General features: G+C 35.7%; 1 long non-coding RNA gene across 5 annotated transcripts; it reads left to right on the forward strand.

Annotated features, from left to right (window-relative positions):
* Positions 1 to 5302: 5302 nt before the first annotated feature.
* LOC127128843 (uncharacterized) lies at positions 5303 to 7867 on the forward strand. 5 transcript variants are annotated; one of them, XR_007806053.1, is made up of 4 exons: positions 5303 to 5759; positions 5836 to 6597; positions 6702 to 7341; positions 7490 to 7867. It is a non-coding gene; the product is annotated as an uncharacterized LOC127128843 (long non-coding RNA). The 5 variants fall into 5 exon arrangements; XR_007806054.1 differs by having other exon boundaries at positions 5304 to 5764; positions 5863 to 6248; XR_007806051.1 differs by having other exon boundaries at positions 5305 to 5759; positions 5836 to 6248.
* The last annotated feature ends 9483 nt before the right edge of the window (positions 7868 to 17350 follow it).

A 17350-nucleotide genomic window follows, 5' to 3' on the forward strand; every position in this document is an offset into this window, starting at 1 on the left:
GTAGAGTTTTTGAGAAGCATATGAAAATGATCATTTTTCATGATTTTCTAGCCATTAACATGATAACATACAAATATAGACATACAATAATAATAGTATAGAAACCATGTGAAGATATTTAGATGAGGTCACTATAAACATATTAAATGAAACACATAATGGTTATCAATTGAGATTTTTGGAAATGCTCACTCATAACATATACAAAGTATATCATATACCTTTGGAAAATGAATAGGTAAAAGAAAGGACTTACTTATGAAGCGAAAATTGAAACGATATTACCTCACCATACGAATGACGAAGGATGCGTATGTATGCCACAAGGAATTCTCGAACAAAAGTTGGAAAAAATGCAAAACGTGCCACAAACTCTTTTGACATCAATGTTCTTACCACTTTTCTCTTTGTCAAAGTACACAATAGTGTAATATGTAATGTATCCAAGAAATTTATTGGTTTGATGATCATCCTTTTTGGTTGGACTTTAATTCTTGTCATTTTCATGATAGTTATCTTGCTCCTCCTCAGGTTTCATCGTCTTAGGTTGATCAATCCCTTATTTGATGTACTTGAGTATGTATTTTGAAGATACACCTACATCAAGAAATGAAATACCTTTTTCGACATTTCTCGGATATGAGCATTATAAGTAATCTACACACTTTTACCAATTAATGAACATTAGTTGTTGTCTTCCTTTATCACATAGCCCTTCTTCCTTGCCACAAAGTCAATGAAATACGAAGATGTCACCCATCATATGTCTTGAGCATCCACAAACAAGACCTCGTACTCTCTTCATAGAGCCAAGAGATTTATCCCGCAAAATTAACAAAAAAATCTAGATACCCAATCTTGATTGGGTCCTTGAGGGTGAGTGAAACATTGGTTGCATTTAGGCAACCATTTAAAAACACCTTTAGGAACAAAGAGTCTCATAAACTTGCATTTTTCAATAGTGTGACCTTTCTCACAACAATAATAATAAGTTAGATTGTGAGGAGAGTGACCTTTTCTATTTTGATCCTTTTCAACAAATATATACCTTCTATAAGGATTATAAGAAGGCATTTTATATTTGGTAGTATCAATAGCAAAGGCGACCTTTGGTTCTAGAGCATTTTTTAATTTAGCCTTTAGAGTATTTACTTCTTTTTTTCAAATATAACAAGTATCACAACTGAACCAAGAGGGTTCTTCATCAACATTTTTAGCTTTTTGAACATTTACCATAGATTGCTTAAGAGCTTCCATATTCTTTTCGGTTTCTAAAACTTTAGATTCTAGATGTGAAAACATTATTTTGTTTGAAGCTAACCTTTTGAAAGCATCTACGGCTTCTCTATGTAGATTCTCAAAAGCATTTTATAATTGGGAATAAGACAATTCATTAATAGATCCAAGTTTTGAATGACTTACATTCTTCTTTTTCTTTTTGTTGGCCATGAAGCAAAGCTTGGACGATTCGACACTTGAACTTGATCTTTCACCACTTGAAGAATCACTTCCACTCTCCCAAGAAATATAGGCTCTTCTAGTCTTGCTAGATTTCTTGTGATGGCCTTTCTGTTTGTCTTTCTTAATCAACGGACAATCCAACCTATAATGACCTACTTTTCCACAGTTGTAACATGAACTTTTAAGTTTACCCTTCTTATTCTCATATTCCTTTGATGAGTTCGATAGCCTTCTAAAGTTGATTAAGTTCTTGTTGGGGTGTTTGAATTCATTTTTACTTATGTACCTATTGTACCTTTTGACAAACAACCCCATCTCTTCATCATCGGAATTCTCGTCATCACTAGTTTCACAATCACTTTGCTCATTGGTTGAGGACTTTGAAATTGAATCCTTTAGAGAAATAGACTCATTTTATACCTCACTATCCTTACCTTTCTCCTTCTTTATATTATTGTCATGCTCTTTTGCATGTTTTCCCAAGCAAGTGAGTTCTTGCTCACGTTCTTCTAGTTTTCCAAACAAAGTTGTGATATCAAGTGTTTTAAGATCATTCGCTTCTTTGATTGAAGTGACCTTAGGTTTCCACTCCCTATTAAGACACCTCAAAACTTTATTAGTAGCCATATAATTGGAAATAGGCTTACCTAGAGCATTCAAATGATTTATAAGATGTGTGAACCTCTTTTGCATGTTGACAATGGTTTCACCATGCTTCATGCAAAATAGTTCAAACTCTTAATTTAAGGTATTGATCCTAGCTTGTTTGACTTTATTAGTTCCCTCATGGGAAACTTCTAGTGTGTCCCACATAGCTTTGGCAGTTTCACAATGGGACACATGATAACATTCATCAACACCAAGTGCGAATATGAGAATATTTTGTGCCTTCCAATCATGTGACTATAATTTCTTATCATTATCATTCTATTGTGCTTCCGATTTTGGTACAACAACACCTTCACCATTGGTCATTGTAATTTTATTAGGACCGTTGGTAATGACGTCCCAAACACCCTTATCAACCAAGTTGATATGTATATGCATACAAGCTTTCCAATAGCCATAGTTTTCACCGGTAAAGATGGATGCTCTATTATACTCCCCTTTAGGTTCGGTAGTCATTTTCTAATAAATGAATATTGAAGCATGAAATTGACTAGGCTCTGATACCACTTGTTAGACGATAGGCAAATATATAGAGGGGGGTGAATAGATCCCAAGTTAATTTTTTTATATAAAAACCGTTCTAAAAAATTTAATGGTTAGCGAAAGTGACCTGAATCTAATCGTCTAAACTGAACTTCTATCAAAAAGCTCAGATATACGTTGAAGCACCGTGAAAAATACAGAGTCGCCACCGGATTTTATTTATTCCGAAGGAAAGGGAAAATAGCGATAAAATCCCAAATGAGAGAAATGGTCTCGCAACCAAGAGCGGATTTGGAAGTCGGTTATGCAAGGGGAATGTATTAGCACCCTTCACATCCATGATAATCCATGGGAACCACTTGCTCGTATCAAATGCGCATGGATGTTATTTATCTGTATGTTTCTTGCTATTGAGAATGAGATGAAAGAATAAGGTGGGGGGAGAAAATAAGTTTTAAGTTAGTGTGCTCGCCAAGGATTTGGGCCCTTGTGCCTATGTATCCTCATACGTGCGATGAGGAAATTAGAGCTCCGTAGTTCGGCTCATAAATGGAACATTTGTTTAGTTGTTTTTATTAAAAAATATTAACATTCGTGCAGTACTGTTCACTTGCTTGTATACTCTATCATGGGAGTAGAAAGTATTTGCTTGTTTGCGGTAAAATGGATACGCTTGGATCACACTCTAGCAGTTAAACATTACTTGCTCGCACATGGAGGCTTAAGCGTCGTTCACGGTAGAACGAAAGTAATACGTCCTTATCGAAAGGTTTTGAAGAGAAAGCCATAAGGCAAAAGATGATTTGATTTATTGGGGTTGATTTTATGTACGGAGACAAGCATCAGACCCTTGGCTAGATACAGTCAACAATCCAAGAACTTGGGAGTTGAGAGGATAATATTATCCTAACCACTCTTTTTCATCCAAAAAAGAGGTTTGAATTGTGAAAAGAGTTTGGCAAGTCTAATCATTAGAACTTAGAGGGAGACAAGTATCTGACCCTTGACTAAGTACGGCCAACAATCAGAGTACTTGGGAATTGAGAGGACAATGGAGTCCTAACTACTCTTTTTCTCCCTCATATCACCTATATCTAATTTGTTTGAGTCATTAGATGTTTTAAGGGGGAAAGTCAAGTGTCGGGTCCTCAGGCTAGGTACGACAGACAACCCAAGTACTTGAATGTTGTGTACAAGCACGTACACCCCATTTTGCATTCCAATTTATTATGAAAATGGTTTTGAAAAAGGAACTTGACTTTGGATCAAGTGTGTGACTTTATTATGAAAATGTGTGTGTGAAGACTGGAGGTGAGAGATGAAATGAGTTTGAGAAGAGAATGGAGAAGAGATATGAATAGTGGAGTGGATGGAGATACTTGGCGTTGAATCAAGTATTCATATTGCAATTGTGTGAGTTTTATTTGGAAAACAACTTGACGTTGGATCAAGTACCTTTTGTTTCTTTCGAAATGCTTTGTTTATCATTTTATATTTTATCTTTTTTGATTAGCATGCATGGTGAATTATCTAGAAAGCAATAAACCTAACTATTACATGATCATGGGATAGGGGAACATTTAACCCATGATGGGGGGATGGATCCACATAATACAACATAAGGGAATGAAAGAAAATACAAGTTACAAACTATTAAACTATGTACCATGCCTAAAGCATACAAGTGGCATGGTACTTCAAACAATACAAGGTTATCGAATGAGAATGAAATGGTTAGGAGCATGGATAACTAGGAGTGAGCTTGGATCTCAAAGTCACATGTGGACACAAAACAACGAACGGGTTAACATGAGATCAAGTCAAATGAATGAGAATGATGCAACAATATGTAAGTGTATTCAATGGTTAAAATCGATTCAAATGACACTGGATTAATCGATGAAAAGTAATCAAAGATCTATCATGTGATCATGGAAAGTGAAATTTGACATACAAAACACCCCTCACCTAAATTGAAATGGGATTTTCAATTTCTAATATGATCACAAACCAAAGGAATCAATTAAATGGACAATTAAAGTGACTATTAAACCTAAAGATCTAAATCTACCTAAACATGAATTAGGATCAAAATTAATCAAATCGAAAATTCATAATCCAAATTCAAGAATAGAATCTAACTACATGGATATGGAAATCATCACACAAAAGTCAAATTTAGTGAAAATTAACCGAATGGGAAAATCAACCATTAACCATATTAATCCACACAAAATCCACAAAATGAAATAACCAAAATCTAATGACTAAAACCTAATCATAGCATGATTAATCAAATGAAAATTAATTCTGGAAAATTAAGAAATTAAATCTAATCTAAAAATGATTAAACCTAATTGCTAGCTAATTACCTAATCCTAATTAACCATATGAACTATAATAATTCCTAATCAAAAATCAAGAATTAAAATCTAGAAAAAATCCGAATTACCAAGGTTAAAGAAGTATCAACAAAAATGGCTAAACACTAAAAATTAGTTAGGGTTAATGCCAATTAACAAAGGAAAAACAAGGTTTATAATTTAATTAGGGATTAAACCCGGGCCATGGGGGTGAGAGCAATGAGACGGTTGTAGTAATGAAAAACGCTTGGGCCATGAGGCCTCTTGATCCTTAGGCCCAAACTTATTGGTATCAGTTTCCTGGTACGTCATGAAAAAGCCTCTCCAAATAAATGTTGGAAGCTTCGCCTGACACGTCAAAAGTCCCCCAAAATCCAACGCAACGGGAGAATCAAAGAGGCGCAACGACGACGTTGCCGTGGCCGGCGAACAAATTCCAACACGGATGAACAGATCACGGCACCGCCAAATCAATGAGTATCAGTGGTAGAAATCAAACTCCAACATTTGATCGCCGATTCGAAGCTCGCTTCATTTAGTCTTAGTGCGTGCGCAAAAGATTAACCAAAACGAGATTGATGCTTACCGATTCGACGATGTAGGTGCATTTGCTTCTCTCACTGTTCGATTCAAGTCGATGACGAAGGTTCACGCTCGCGCTTCGTGTTTGTGATAAAATTCAAAATTCGTTCGTTTGCGTTACAGATGGGGAAGACGATGAATTATTGTTGATTTCAGGGTGCGGGATCGTTGCCTGAGGATCAAAAGGGGCTCTCGATGAAGGTGAGGTGAACCAAGAGCCTTCAGATTTCTCTTTTCTTCTTTTTTTTCCGATTTTCTAATACCTTTTGTTACCTAGATCTTTCCCCCAATTTCTTGCTTGAAGGTTTAGTGATTTTTGATGGAAGCGTGATCGAAGAAGTTTGAGAAGGTTAGAGAGGTCATTTCCAGGCTTACAGGTTGTTGCAGTTATTATCGAATTGTGAGGAGAATGGTGATGTTGAAGGTGAACTATGTTATGGAGGTTGAAGGTGTTCTAGACCATTTTGAGGGTGGAAGTTGGTTTTTAAGTTCTGTTAAGAGTTTTTTGGAAGATGCCGGAAATTTGGTTATTCGGTTAGAGGTTGGTTGTGAGGGAGCTGTTAGAGGTTTTGTTCAATGAAACAAATGGAGAGCTTCCAATTCTGTTATGGCCTTTTGTTATATGATTGAAGACTTTTGGTTCTGTGGCGATGGAAGGTGAAGAAATTGGTTTTGAATCAGTTGTGACAGGTAGGTAGATAGGTTAGAATTCTGTTTTGGATTCTGAACCGAATTTCTGTTAGGAGGTTATGGTTCTGTTTTTGTTGGTGTTTGGAAGTGGTTCGAAATTGGTTGCGAAACGGTTTTAGCAGTTAGTTGATTTCGGTTGGGGGGTTTTGAAGTTAGTTGCAGCTTTTTGGATGCGGTTCGTTTCTGTTCTGAAGTGGTTTTAAGAGGGATGTGAGGTTTGTTAAGGGATGTTAGAAGAGGGTTTATAATGTGAGGGTTGAAGAGTTATGTTATGCCTTCAATTTCTATTTTGATTTTCCTCATCCCAATGCTAAATTCGTCAGGTTTTGTTGAACTGAAGTTGGCATATGTTAGTCTTGTGAATGCCGTGACGTGTTGGTTCTTTTGTGCTGTGATAAGTTGTGGTTTAGTTGAACTAATACCATGGTTTATTGTTTTGGTTTCTTTTTGCAGCTTGGTTCAGTTTGTGATGGAGGTTGAAGAATTGGTTCAAGGGGTCGGAGTGAAGCTGCAGTTCGGTTGATAGAGATTGGGAGCATCTCCTTTCCAAATTCCATTTTTCAGGTTTGAACGGGAGATTGCTGGAGGGAGGTCAGAAGCGGTTGGAAGCCGTTATAGACTTATCGAGAAGTTTGGGTTTTAGTGAGCAGGATTTGGAACGAAGTTTCTGTTTTTGACTTCTGTTTCTCTTTTATAATCTATTAGGGAAGTTGTTAGAGAATTTGGTTAATTGGCTTGAATTGATTTGGTTATTTAGAGTTGGTTTTCCTTTTTGGCTTACTCGGTTCCGGTTTTTATGCAGGTTGGCGGTATTGTTGCAATTCAAAGAGCGGTCTGTATGGAGGGTGATTCGAAGCTCCGTAAGTTGGTTTTTTGAGTTCTGTCCACAATTCTTGAAACTGGTTTTGAAGTTGGCGTCAAGTTTTTTTACGGTTCTGTTACAAACCTCTTGGAAGTTAGTCGGAAATTGTTATCCCCTTTTTATGGAGTTGTGTGAAGGCGTTGAAGGTTGGTTTATTAGAATCGGTTGGTGACTCCATCAGTTAGACATTCTGAAATGTTATGAACGCACTCCTCGTTATTATGTGGTTAGGTTAGTTGTGAATTGAGTTACAACATGTAGGTTGAAACGAGTTGGTATTTTTTTATGTTAGTGAAAACTGTGTATTACATGCAGGGCTTGGTTTACCTTGATTTTTTATGGTAGAAAGTTGAAATGTATCCTATTATACATCATGCAGGTTGAATGCTGAGTCATGCTGTTAGGAATGGATGTAATATCTGCACTTGGACATGTTATAAAATCATAGAGTTGCTATGCTTGGAGTGTTACTCATGGAGCTGGTGTGGTGAATCATATGCCTTGTGGAACATGCTAATGGAATATTGGATTGTATTGATTGTTATGCTGAGATTGGGTATAGTTGTAAATGGAATTAAAATTATGTATTAAAAATGGTTGTAATTTTGTTGTAGTGAATTGGTTTGAAAAAAATGTAATTTGAATTGGTATTTGGATGTAAATGTATCATGGTTTTGAAATTGTAATTGTAAATGGATTTGAAAATGGATGTATGCACGGTTATTGATGGTTAAATGAGAATGTATGGAATTTTGTATGTTTATGTGATAACAAAACTGTCAGTTATGCATTGTGAATGTGAATGTGAATGTGAATGTGAATGTGAATGTGAATGTGAATGTAATGTGTAATGTGAATGAATCTCATGCTATGCATTCTTAAGAGTACCATATCATGGTTGTGAAATGAATGTGAAATTATGTAATCAACATTGAATAGTTAAATGGTTTAGGAATTTGGTTTCAAAATGGTTTTTGTATTAAAATTGTTTCAAAATAAACATGGATAATTGGTTTATGTATGGCCTATGATTGATTTATGATGAATTATAATGAATCAAAGATGGGTCATGGAGGAATGAAAGTGAAAGTGGTGAGTTGACTTCGGTAAAAGTTGACCAAAAAGTCAACTATTGACCAAAATCAACCTTTTGGTAAAAGTGATATTTCTTTTGTAGTTTTCGTATAAATGAGGTAACTTGTAACATGGGAATGAATTAGACAATAGGATGAAAAAGGTTCTTTTATTTCAATGCAAATGTGCTCTACTTTCAAATGAAACCTCTCTTTCCAAAATTCAATTTAAATTCTTCTTGAATGGAATGAAAACTTTAATGCACTAATGAATTAAAATCAATGCACTAGGTCCTCATATGAAACACAAGAACATGGACCAGGAATGCAACAACAAATTAAGAATTAATGGATGAACTTGAATCAATGCATTAGGATTTTAAGCCAATGGACTATGAACTTGAATAACAACATGAACATGAATAATGAAACAAAGATTAGGACCAAATGAGTCATCAAACAAAATACATGTGACGAGCCATGGTCAAGAAGTTGATTAAGATTGATGAAAGACACAAATGAATAATGGCATGAATCGAGCCAGATGGACGCCAATCAAACGAAAGGTCAAGAACATGTGCAACTTTGAATGAACCCTAATCCAAGAATTAGGACCATGAATCTTTCAAGCAGATGAACCATCCATTATGGACCAGATGAATTAGATGAAACCAGGGTTAGGAGGCCACCCACTGAGTGTTGGACATAATTAGGGTTTAAGGATACCATGATCAAGTGAGGATCCCAAATTAGGGTTTTACTACACCAAGAAGCCACAGTTGAATCACCAATGATAAGAACATACACATGCCTCAAGAGCCACCTCCAATTAGGGTTTGATTGATTGAGCCACCTTGAGTTGCAGAGAAACCCCAGTTTCCACTAGGTGCAAGCACAAAGCCTGGAATCTAAGATACTCGTCCTCTTGTATTGGACCATGATTATGCAAGATTCAAATCAGGGACACCCCTAGCATTGGGGGGATTTAGCTACTCATAGTATTCAAGGAAATAAAAAGATAAAATGTAGACATTACAAGTATTGAGATGAAATTTGATCTTCAATTGCTTCTTCTTATGAAAATCTTGTCTCCCCCAAAACCTTGTTTTCTCCGATTTTGAATCGTGTGATTTTTGCTTCCCAAAAAATGTCCTTGCTTTTGTATGGAAAACTACCTTAAATAGAAAAGTCCTCCTCTTTCTTTCTCTCTCCTCAAACAGATCCACAATAGTCATTGGAATCAGGTCTTCGATGGACAAAAACGCCTTTCACTTAAAATTAACAAAAATAAGGAAATATATGGTTTTGGCACGCATGCCTACTACAACCCGTAGACGGTGCTACGGGTGGCCATAGCAGGCCTCTGTCCCTGATGATCTTGTACCAGTTCCTCTGCTATGGCCCATAGCAGGTGCTACGGGTGGATGTAGCAGGCCCCTATTTTTGTGAAAGTTAGGTTTGCTTCTAGACCCTCCACTATGGCCCATAGCAGGTGCTACGGGTGGCCATAGTAGGCCTCTGTTTTGGATGGATTTTTTCTTTGTTTAGACCTCTCTGCTACGGCTCGTAGCAGGTGCTACGGGTGGTAGTAGCAGGCCTACTGAAGCGTGGGAAAACTTCTCTGATTCTTTGTGATTCTCCTTGGCTTCTGCAATCGATTGTACTTGAATATCTATTTGCACCTAAACAACAGTAATAACACACAACCCAAGCATAAAATGCGGAAAATGAAACCAAACCGATGAAACACAGTGAAAAGACTAGATGATATTAACGGTAAAGGAAGGTGTAAAAACCACTTAAACGGTATAAAAAATGCAACTAACTTACGCACTTTCACATGTTAACATGATTATAGTTATAGCATAAACGGTGACTGATCACAACCCCAAACTTAGTTTGTTGCTTGTCCTCAAGCAACTTTAAGTACAAAGAACTCATGTCACTCCCAAATGAAAGAAAATTTTTCACTTCTAAGATCTTCCATGACCCTCATTTGTTGATACCTTTGGTTTTTGTTGGATTATATCAAGAACAAGTTGGTTTCTACAGGGTATCCCCAGTCCTAGGGAATTTCTATTGTAGAATAATCTCATGAAAGCATTACCAATGGCAGTCCAACCTAATTGATATTCATATGACAATTTCAATTGTTCCGAAAGAGAAAGCATTAAGAACATCACGAGAATAAATTAATTATGAAAAACAATACTTTCAGAACATCCCATGCCTTCCTGATCTGATCTGATCTTGGCAGCTTTTTGATCTGATCTTGGCAGTTGATCTCCATCTTAACGACTCGATACTGAGATTCTTCTAATTGCTTCTTCTTGACAAAAACATTCTCATAAGTTCCTTTTAAAACATCCCCTACCTTCCTCCTCTTGTGTTATTCAGCTTGAACCTTATTGTCCACCATGAGTACTCGTTCTCTCTTCTGACTAAGGTTAAGCTTCAAATTTTCCTTCTCTAGTGTGACCTTACCAAGGTCAGATCGGATATTCTCATTCTCCTTTTCTAAAGCCTTGATGGTCTATTTGAGTCTGTGCACCTCAGGAAAAACAACAACAGGGAGTACAGTGGGCTTGAAACTCATGGAAGGCTCCCATGGATACAATATCTTGATTATCTTGACCCTTGCTCTAACCTAGTATGTATATGGTACCAAAGCAATGCAGTTATGTTTACCCATCTCCTTCTTCCCAATTCAGTGAATCTTGCTCCAAGCACAGAGGTTTCTATTCACCGTCTCTAAATCCTCAACCCCTTCAGCTACAATGAACTCTTCCAACTGTCTGTCTTTAGGCTTTTTTCTCAACAGATAACCTAGCTGACACGGTGAAAGAACAGGATTGCAGTTAATCAATCCACTCCTAGAAATTAATAAAAGGAACATTTTGAAAATCCCCACAGTTGAGAATAAGCTCAATGATAACACCAAAACACATAGTTTATTTTGACTTAATTTGCACATGTTTTAGTGTCATTTTGTCACACTTTGTAGTGTTATACTGGTAATTGGTGTACGTTTTAGGAACTTTATAAGTAGGAGTAAATACATGAAGAAACCATATGAAAACGAAGAAAAATGGCAAAAATACACTAATGGCCACCTATATGGCGCCCGCCATGGCCCCAACCATGACTAGATAGTCATGGAGCCCATCATTGAGAGAAAGGGAATGAAGAAGACAGAGTCAAAGAGTTGTGGCGACCTCCATACATACCATGGCGTCCGCTATGCAATACAAACTAGTCAAAATTCTAACTTTGCACTTGTTGCAACCGCCATAAGCATCATGGCATCTGCCATGCAGTTCGGCCCCTGAAAAACTCCAATAGAAAGAACCCAGTCTTCCCCCATTCCTCCATATTTTCCTCCCACGATTTTAACATGTTCAAGACTGTGCTTCAGCATATGTAACACCATATATAGTTAGTTTTTAGGAGAATTTATCATCCAAGTTTTCTTAGTTTTCATTAGGCATATATTTTACCCAAAAAGTACTAGTCGTTCGCATTGAGGGATTAATACACTACTTTGTATTCAAAATTTTGTTCACAGCTTGGATCACCAAAGATTTATCTTTTTGTTATATTTATTTAGAAGTTTTCCCTTATTCAATTTTTTCCGCATTTGATTTCCCGCATTGTTTCAATTCCCATAAGTTTTATATGATTTTATTATTAGCTAGTAACTATATATCTAATCTTATATGCGTGTGTTGTTGAATTTAATCATAACTCATATTTATATCATCTTTATCATGTTCCTATTTTATATGGTCAATAATAATAATATGAGTTGTACGCACGCTATGTCTAGCTAAGTCCATAGATTCCGGTATGTGAGGACCGTCATTTCGACGAGACTCGGTAAATTGAATTGGCGTAACCTTTAGTCTCGAATTATTTTTCTGGTTCTGGTTTTTAAGAATTAATATTCAAAATGTTTTGCATGATAGTGAAAACGAATAGATACTGGTCAACAGCGCGATACTGTGAGACCGGTGTCTGATCTATTTGTTGCATTTGCAATTTCAAAACACTCAGGTACGGGTTAACAACACAATACTGTAAGACCAATACCCGATCAATAAAAATCGAATCTTTAATTTCTAAATACAACTACAACACTTTAGACATTAATTAGGACTTACTAATTTTCAAAAAAATGGCTCGAAATTGTACGTGTGGAGCGACAACATGATATTTATGGTTCCGAAATATAACATGAACCAATAGTGTGATGATGTAAGGCTAGTGTCTTTAAACAAATATTTTCTCCCAAAAATTATTTTAAACATAACCATAGCGGTAAATTCATGACCACTGAGCTATTGGTTAACTCAATGTCAATAAAACCAGAGTCGCCACCGCGCTTTTATTATTTTCAAGGAAAAGGGAAAAATTACGAACAAAACCCTAAGATAAGAAGTTTTCAAATCAAAACTAATAAAATGTCAAAGATTACAGGTAAGGGGGTTGGTTACATAGAGGGAATGTATTAGCACCCAAAGTGTCCTAGGTACTCCTAGGGAGCCCTTTTTGTGTGTACTTGTTTTGGTTGAAAAGATGTTTGTTTCAAAAATAGAATGAGGGGATGAGAAAAGAATTCATTATTTACATTTTGTGTTTGACAAGACTTTTAGTCTTATGCCTACGTACCAACATAAATGAGGGTTCAAAACCTCGTAGTTTGTGGTAAAAATTTCAAATATGGGTGGATTGATTTTAACAAAAGCTTAAAGATCTTTTGTTATCAATGGGAGAATACTCAACCAAACATCCACCGATAATGAGGATTAAATCAACAAGTATGTCACTAACCCCTAGAAAATGGAAAGTCTTACACTCAACATATCATGGAATGGGAGAATTACCTCTCAACCTAATATAACTCAAATCGAAATGCTTTCTTTTTAAAACATTTAAAAGGAAGAAATCACCAAGTGACCCAAATGGTTAGATGAGGTTATTAATTATTTTTAGTATTTTTGAAAATAAAGTCAATATGATTAAGTCATTTTACAAGTTTGAGTAAGAAAATAGTTTGAAAATCAATGGCAAAAGGCCAAGGTTTCTACTCATTAAAACAAGTATAAGTTGAAAAACAACAAGTAAAGAAGTTTTGAAAATGAGAAGAAGATTCTGAAATTAAAGAAGAAGGAGGTGGAGATGAAGAGGCTATCCTAGACAAGATTAAGAGTTTTGTTTTGAAAAGATCTAACCCATAGGAGGCATCCATAAGACAAGAGTGTCAGATAGAAAACCATTTCCTTTGGATTGTCAAGCAAGCAACAAATCCATAATCATCCAAGCAATTAATAAGAAATCCAATGGTATCAAATAAAGATAACCAATCATCCAAGCTAGCACTCCAAAGCAAGCAATCTTCAATATCCTTTATATGTATCAAATGATAAATTTCTTGAAGCATACTCAAAGAGAAAACATCAAATAATAACAATAAGATCAAAATAACAATTCAGATAAAGAGAAAGAGTGTATCAGATAAACCCAATGTAGTCTCTCAAGCTTGTTTCAGATGAATGGCATTTTCCATGTTTTTGGTCTCAAATTAATGGCATTGGCCAAGTTTTTCTTCAATAGCTCAAGGATGTTGCCTACTCTAAGTCTATAGGTCTAAATCAAGTCACAGACAAAGATCCAACAGGCCACCAATGTGTTTTTAGTGTTTTTGTTTTTATCAAGTATTTTAAGGTCCTAAGACCACAAATAAAATATGATCACAAGCACAAATATATCACAAGCACAAAACTAATGGCTCAAGTGAGCAAAGAGCAAATGACTGAAGTATAAACAATTCGCATGAATATAATGACAAGGAATGATAAATTGGAAGAATTTAAATTACATTAAAGTAAATGACAAGAAAATTAAATGTTATTTGTCAAGTTAGTATGTCAATTCGTGCCTTGAGGTAAATTTAGCACTATGTTAAGCAATTGTAAGTAGGCTTATGTATAAGCCATACCTATCTGAGGCTGGTCAACAATAATGTTGGTGTTAATTCATGCTAGAGACAAGGTATCCAAGACCAAGCTCCTAAAGCATACCACACAAAAAAACAAGAGGGGATGAGCCTATCTCAATCAAACTTATGTTGATTCATCTGAGACAAAGTCATTGATAAATCAACTAGCTAACGATCCATGAGAAGTCATTAGCCAAGAAATTATATGTGGAAGAAATGAGATGAAAATGGAGAGATAAAGTGAAGGGGATCCCAAATTGGTCAAAATATGAACCTCACTTGATCAATACCATTTATTCATCTTGAGGGATGAAGTTTTAAACTTCATCAACCCCTAAATCCAATGGTATTGACCAAGTGAAGGTCCAATTCAACCAAGACCAAAGCCAAACAGAAGTAAGGTCAACACAAAGTCAATACAAAAGCTCACCAAAGCATTAAACCAATTAAATAATTTTTAAACATTTTAAAATTGAAGAAAAATTAGTTTTCAAAGATCAAAAACCTAAAACCCCTTTCAAACACCAAAGAAATAGCCAAGGGATTTATCATAGGTCAAGTAAGGTCAAAGGACCATTGACTAATTTTTTTTGGCATTTTTCAAAAGTCATAAGTAATTAAAAACTAATTAAAACAAGTTAAAAATCATAAAATTCACCCAAAATATCAAACTTAATCCAAAAATTAATTTAAAATCATAAATGGGAAGAAGAAAACATTTGTGAATTTTTGGTATTAGTCCCATAAGTTTTGGATCAAAAATGAATTTATAGTGAATTTTAAAAGAAAAAGCTATTTAAAAATCACATTAGAAAAATAAAATAAAAAGGAAAAACCAGAGCCATCAGATCTCCCTCATTAATTGAGGTGGCAGATCTGATGGTCACAAACACACATTCCATGTATTCCATAGTCAACGCAATCACACGCGTGGTAAACACAACCAAAGGCCCAAATTAGAAGATGGAAGAGAGATCCAAGGGTGGGAGCAATGCCACGCCACCACCGGAGCCCTAGCTCCGTTCTTCTTCTCCGGTGAGGGTAACCGAACTTTCAAGATCAAACTTGTTGCCTACATTGGTAGGACTTCAGCCAACACAATATTCAGTTCAGATCTAGAATGTAGAGGAAGAATCGAAGAGATGAAATTTTGAGAAATTCACCTTATGTGAGCAGCTTCTGAGCTTGGTTCTTTAGGCAGTGCTTCATGCTTATTCTTCCTCCTTGAAATTCATTCTTTAGGCAACTCAAGTATGTGGAGGTATCAAACATACTTAGAATTTGTAATGCTTTCAATTACCTTCAATTTAATCACAAATTTGGCACCATTTGGAGTTTGGATGATGGAGGTATGGATTTTAGAAGTTGAGGAAATTTGCTTGTTCAATGATGAGGACCAAAATGGACCTATAATGTTTCCTCATGGTACATGACCTTGTATGTAGAATTTGATCTTTATCAAAGAAGAAAATTTGAATAAGACATCTTTAAATTAATCATGAAACTTTGATCATATTCATATCATAAAAAATGAGGAAGTTATGGTTCTTGGAAGTTGACCTTCTATCTAGGGCATAGACAAAATGACATATAATCTTTCACCATAAAAAATGACTTTCCAAGCAAAATTAGATTTTGATGAAAACATGAAATATGTTTGGAATTTCATAAGTAGTAACTTTTCTCTTGTAATCATTTTCATATGACAAAAATTGTAGGAGATAGGGTCTAGGAAACCCTAGATTTTACCTGTTGACTTTTCTGGTCAACTTCCTTGAATCAACTTGCATACTTGAAGTTACTTTGCTCTTAGGGGCTAATTGAGGATCATATATTCTTATGATGATGTAAAATGAAGTATCCCTTTATATCTTTGACCAACTGTTGAAGAAACTTGCTAAGGAAGGCACACAAGATACCCTAATGAATTAGGGATTCCTTGACAAAGAAGCTTCAAACTCTTGATTAACTCTTTATAAAAATGACAAATAAAGAACATGGGGATCCATATACGATGTTTAGAACTAATGTGGACCTTCACTTGCTTGATATCTTGCATTGAGGGTCTCAAACCCTAGCTGTGGGCTTGGTTGGGTACAGATGGACACACACACTACCTACAAAAGAAACAAAGATATACTAGGCATATTTTTATATTTTGGTTAGTAAACAAATAAAATAAAGTATGATACAATCATATATGCTTGGTGATCTCTCCAAATTCAAACCCAATGAATGATAGGTGAGGATAATGCAAAGGTGTGATTCCAATGCCAATGCAAAGCTATTAGATGGCATGAGGGATCTTAGGGGTCAAAATTTGGGTATTACAATAACAAACGCCAATAATTTATTGAGTCCCAGAGGTACACTGAAAACCACATTTTGGTCTCTCTTATTTGATATATTTTTCGAGATCTATTTTACTTTTCTTAGTTTTTATTTTCCCCCTATTTTATTTATAGCCTTAGATAAACATAACATCAATAGATAATGATAAGGTTGATTATTAGTCCCTGTGGGTTCGATATCTTTTAAAACTACTATTGATTTTGTGCACTTGCAGAATATCACCATCAAACTTTTGGCGCCGTTGTCGTGGATTAATTTAGTCAATATAGTAACTTTGTTGTTGCACCATATATTTCCTTACTAGTTAGTTCATTGTATGCCAAACACTCGTTCCTCATAGGACGAGCTGTTACAACCCATTAACAAAGTCGAACGTTTTATCCTCAGATACTGAGTTAGACAACTTCGTTTAGAGTATAATATCCCAACTCCAGATATGGCTACAAACCAAAATCGTCTTCTCAAGGACTATGTTGCTCCATATCAAGAGGAGCCACACTCGAGTATTACACCCTCCACCATTGAGGCAAACAATTTCGAGTCAAAACCCGCTCTTTTGCAAATTGTGCAACAAAACCAGTTCTCTGGTAATCCCACAGAGGACCCAAACCTTCATTTCTCAGTATTTGTGCAGTACGTAGACACATTGAAAGTTAATGGTGTAAATCCAAAAGCCACTCGACTACGTCTCTTCCCTTTTTCTTTAAGAGATAGAGCTAGAGCTTAGCTCCAGTCTCTACCATCAAACTCTATCACAACATGGAATGAATTGAAGAAAGTCTTCTTATCCCGATATTTCCCACCTAACAAAACAACT

The sequence above is a fragment of the Lathyrus oleraceus genome, chromosome 1, assembly GCF_024323335.1.
Source record: "Lathyrus oleraceus cultivar Zhongwan6 chromosome 1, CAAS_Psat_ZW6_1.0, whole genome shotgun sequence".
NCBI classification, from domain to species: domain Eukaryota; kingdom Viridiplantae; phylum Streptophyta; class Magnoliopsida; order Fabales; family Fabaceae; genus Lathyrus; species Lathyrus oleraceus.